The sequence below is a fragment of the Primulina tabacum genome, chromosome 12 (genome assembly GCF_025594145.1).
Source record: "Primulina tabacum isolate GXHZ01 chromosome 12, ASM2559414v2, whole genome shotgun sequence".
Lineage (NCBI taxonomy): Eukaryota > Viridiplantae > Streptophyta > Magnoliopsida > Lamiales > Gesneriaceae > Primulina > Primulina tabacum.
The window spans coordinates 32,557-38,030 of NC_134561.1; positions in this window are offsets into that span (position 1 = coordinate 32,557).

Below are 5,474 nucleotides of genomic sequence, written 5' to 3' on the forward strand. Positions count from 1 at the left end.
CCTAACCCTAAACCCTAAACCCCCAAACCCTAAACCCAAAACCCAAACCCACAACCCCAAAACCCCAAACCCCAAACCCCAAACCCCAAACCCAAACCCCAAACCCCAAACCCCACCCTAAACCTAAACCCAAACCTAAACCTGACCATTTTGCCCCAAAATTTTTTCTCTCATTTGTGAATAGGTCAAAAAGCCCATTTTCGCCTTAAAAAATCGCCCCCATGTCGGCGCCGTTTCCGGCCGGCCACCGGTACGATCAGTGCGCCTCGGCGAGACGAGGCTGCTGTCCGAATTTCAGTCCAACGGAGTCGTTTCGCCGGCCAAATCGACGTCAAAGCTCCGGAAATTGCGCAGATTCCGTCGCCCGGAATCACACCTGTCTTCGATCATCGTCGCGACGATTGTTGACACCATTCGAACGTCTCTCCTCCAGTCGATTCCTCTGGTCCAAAATCAGCCCAAACGGAGTTCATTTTGCATCCCGAACGTCCGCGATGTTCCGTCAGTACTGTTCACCGCGACGCCGAATGTGTTCGGCTCCGATTACGGCCAGCTCCGGTCTTGGTTCTCCGATCAAGACCCCGATCCGATGCCCAGGACCAGGCGCTTCCATGTGTATCTTCATTGCTTCGTCGGAGTCCGGTGGGCGGCGGGAATTTCAGATCTACGAATTTCAGCCCCCAAGTTATATTTGCGTTGGCTTCAAAACTCATACTCCGGATCGTTGCTGATTTTTGCATTCCTCTCTACTACAATCTCTGCCATGGGTAAGATTCTATGCCTTCAATTTCGGAAAATTCATCGCCGATCGAAACGCCCAAAATCATGTGTTTGGTTCTCTCCGGCGAATTTCCGGTCAATGCCTCCGTTTCAGCCCGTTCTTCACCTTTGGTCACCGGTTCCGTGACCCCCGTCGTCGCCGGTGGTTGGTGGTGCTCCGGTGGTTGTCTCGCCGTCGCCGGTTTTGCCGTCAACCCGATGGTCAACTCTTCGGTTTCTTTTGCAAATGCAATTCCGGCCTCTGTTTCCGCTTCCTCAGCAACTCCCTTGGCTTCTTTTAGGGATGTTACTGCTCCTTCTCCAGCCAGACAGAGTTTTGCCGGGTTTTGTGTTTGGTTGGCGAGATTCCTGAACCGGACTTTGTTGATGGTATCCGGGTATTCTATTCCCGGATCAGTTTTCTTCTCTGTCAGTGCCTTTTAAATTGCGTTGATTGGCCGTGTTACGGGAACCGGGTGTTAACCCCATATGATATCTTGGCTGCTTTTTCTCGTTTTGGCTTTTTGGCCTCATTTACATTGAAATTTCTTCCCCGAGGATTTCTGGTTCTTATTTTCTCTAAGCGAGAGATTATTTGAAGTTCTGGCCTCAGGAATTAGTTTCTATTGGTCAGTGTCGATACGCTTTTTCAAATGGACACCGGAGTTTAAATTTGAGGCTGAGTCTTCGATTGCTCCGGTTTGGGTTCGTATTCCTGATCTACCGTTGCATTTATATGACAAGAAGTGTCTTTATCAGATTGGTAAGCTCTTAGGAAACCCTGTTATGGTGGATGAGATCACCGCTGATGGTTCTCGGGGATCTTTTGCCCGTATTTGTGTTGAGATTGAGTGTGCTTCCCTCTCGGGAGATCTGGCGGGTGGGGCAGCCACCGGCAGACTTTGGGGGTGGTTTATGAAAAAGTCCCCTATTTTTTGCACGGATGTAAGATGCTAGGTCATCAGTGCAGCGTTGTTCTCGTTCTGGTTATAAGGCCTTGGTGGCCGTTCTTTTGCTCAGGGCAGCGGTCTCCTTCTTCGGTCAGCCTCAAGGTTTTCCGCCTGGCTCGGTTCCTTCTATGGTCCTGGTTCTGGAGTACTGAGCCAGGATGGGTTCAGCCGAGACGTAGGCGCCGCCAGTTTCTAGTCAGGTTACTCCACAGTCTCCTATTTCGAGTATCAGTTGCGTTCTTCACTCCATTTCAGGAGATTCCTTTCCAGGTGGTAATTCTGGTGTTGGTTCATCTTCCTGCCCATCCGTCTCTTCTCATGTTTTAGAGGCTATTGTTGAGGATGTTCCATTGGTGCCTCAGTTGTGTGGCTCCGATGCAGTCTCTCCTGCTATCCCTGTGGTTGTTACATCAGTTATTGTTGGGATGCTCAGGGTCTGGGTTCTGGAGCGAGCTCTTCTCTGGTGGATGTTGTTCCAGTGTAACAGACCCGATGATTGTTTCCACTGTTCCGGCACAGATGGTTGTTCCTACAGTTTCTGGTCCCATTACTTCGCTACACTCGACCTTGGGAATGGTTCTCGATGGCTGATTTGGATCTTCCTCCTACTACTTCCTGTCATCCTTGCCATTACCAGGTCGCACGGCGCTCACAGCAGCGTCGGTTATACAGATCTCAGAAGAGTCGGCGGGGTTACCCTATGGCGACCGCCTGATTCAGGTTGACATGTTTTTCGATGGGCGTTCACTGCAGAGTTCTCCTTGCCCATCTATTATTAGTTTTGTCTGATGTATTCTCGGGGCCCCGATGTTTTTATTTTCTGTGTGTTTGCTTTATTATGGGCTGCCCTGTTGTAGTCTTTATTTATGTTTTTATGTTATGATTAGATAGAGCCTTTCCGGAGGTCTTGGTCTAGTCCCCCTCCGTTAGGTTTTATTTGTTAATAAATAAACTTTTATTTAAAAAAAAAAAAAAAAAAACCCTAAACCCTAAAACCCTAAACACCACTAAACCCTAAACCCTAACCCTAAACCCTAAACCCTAAACCCTAAACCCTAAACCCTAAACCCTAAACCCTAAACCCTAAACCCTAACCTGACCCCATTTTGCCCAAAATTTTTTCTCTCATTTGTGAATAGTGTCAAAAAGCCCATTTTCCTTAAAATCGCCAACGCCCATGTCGGCGCCGGTTTCCGGCCGCCACCGGTACGATCAGTGCGCCCTCGCGAGACGAGGCTGTGTCCGATTTCAGGTCCAACGAGGTCGTTTCGCCCAAATCGACGGTCAACTCCGGAAATTGCGCAGATTCCGTCGCCCGGAATCACACCTGTCTTCGATCATCGTCCGGCGACGATTGTTACCCATTCATCGTCTCCTCCAGTCGATCCTCTGGTCCAAAATCAGCCCAAACGGAGTTCATTTGCATCCCGAAATCGTCCGGCGATGTTCCGTCAGTACTGTTCACGCGACGCCGAATGTTTTCGGCTCCGATTACGGCCAGCTCCGTCTTGGTTCTCCCGATCAAGACCCCGATCCGGAATGCCCAGGACCAGGCGCTTCCATTGGTATCTTCAATTGCTTCGTCGAGTCCGGTGGCGGCGGGAATTTCAGATCTACGAATTTCAGCCCCAAGTTATATTTGCGTTGGCTTCAAAACTCAATTACTCCGAATCGGTTGCTGATTTTTGCAATTCCTCTCTACTACAAACTCATCTAGCCATGGGTAAGATTTCTATGCCTTCAATTTCGGAAAATTCATCGCCGGATCGGAAACGCCCAAAATCATGTGTTTGGTTCGTCTCCGGCGAATGTTTCCGGTCCAATTGCCTCCGTTTCAGCCCGGTTCTTCACCTTTGTCACCGGTTCCGTGACCCCCCTCGTCGTCGCCGGTGGTTGGTGGTGCTCCGGTGGTTGTCTCGCCGTCGCCGGGTTTTTGCCGGTCAACCGATGGTCAACTCTTCGGTTTCTTTTGCAAATGCAATTCCGGCCTCTGTTTCCTCCGCTTCCTCAGCACATCCCTTGGCTTCTTTAGGGATTTACTGCTCCTTCTCCAGCCAGACAGAGTTTTGCCGGGTTTGGTGGTTTGGTGGGCGAGATTCCTGAAACCGGACTTTGTTGATGGTATACCGGGTATTCTATTCCCGGATCAGGTTATTTCTTCTCTGTCAGTGCCTTTTAAATTTGCGTTGATTGGCCGTGTTACAGGGAACCGGGGTGTTACACCCATAGTGCTATCTTGGCTGCTTTTTCTCGTTTTGGCTTTTTGGTGATGCTCAGGGGTCTGGTTCTGGAGCGAGCTCTTCTCTGGTGGATGTTGTTCCAGTGGTAACGACCCGATGATTTTTTCCACTGTTCCGGCACAGATGGTTGTTCCTACAGTTTCTGGTCCCATTACTTCGCTACACATCGACCTTGGGAATGGTTCTCGAGTGGCTGATTTGGATCTTCCTCCTACTACTTCCTGTCAGTCCTTGCCATTACCAGGTCGCACGCGCTCACAAGCAGCGTCGGTTTTACAGATCTCAGAAGAGTCAGGCGGGGTTACCCTATGGGCGACCGCCTGATTCAGGTTGACATGTTTTTCTGATGGGCGTTCACCTGCAGAGTTCTCCTTGCCCATCAGTATATTTAGTTTGTCTGATGTATTCCGGGCGCCCGATGTTTTTATTTTCTGTGTTTTGCTTTATTATGGGCTGCCCTGTTGTAGTCTTTATTTATGTTTTTATGTTATGATTGTGATATAGCCTTTCCGGAGGTCTTGGTCTAGTCCCCCTCCGTTAGGTTTTATTTGTTAATAAATAAACTTTTTATTTAAAAAAAAAAAAAAAAAAAAAAAAAAAAAAAAAAAAAAAAAACCCTAAACCCTAAACCCTAAACCCTAAACCCTAAACCCTAAACCCTAAACCCGAAACCCGAAACCCTAAACCCTAAACCCGAAACCCGAAACCCGAACCCTAAACCCTAAACCCTAAACCCTAAACCCTAAAACCCCAAACCCCAAACCCCAAACCCCAAACCCCAAACCCCAAACCCTAAACCCTAAAACCCCAAACCCAAACCCCAAACCCCAAACCCCAAACCCCAAACCCCTAAACCCTAAACCCTAACCCCCAAAAAAAAAAAAAAAAACCCCAAACCCTAAACCCTAAACCCTCTAAACCCTAAACCCTAAACCCTAAACCCTAAACCTAAACCCTAAACCCTAAACCCTAAACCCTAAACCCTAAACCCTAAACCCAAAACCCAAAACCCAAAAAACCCAACCGAAAAAACGCTCTCAAGAAAAAAAAAAAATTCCAAAATTACCCCTTTTTGGCACTATTCACGTCATTACCCGCCGCCATGTCACCGCCGCCGGATCCCGGCCGGCGACCACCACCCATTAGAACCGCCTCCCATCGCCGATCAACATACCAAAATCTCAGACCGATTGGATTCCGGCAACGTCCCCGATTTTCAGTTCGAAATTTCGCCTGTTTTTACTTCTTCTTCGTCGCCGGCGGCCGCTGCTCTTCCCGGCACCGGAGGTACTTCTCCTGTATCGGTTTTTAGTCAGCTTTCCAGTGATACCCATGCGCGACCGGATTATTCACCTCAGCCGCCGTGTTCTTCGTTTTTGTCCTCGGCGCCACTGTCACGTCTGCGCCGTCTGGTTTTCCTCCAAATTCCGGCCATCCCCGGCAACCCTCGTTGCTAATGGAACCCCGATCTTGAATCCCCTCACCCAGACGATCAGTTTGCCTCTGGTATCAGCCCCAACGCCGT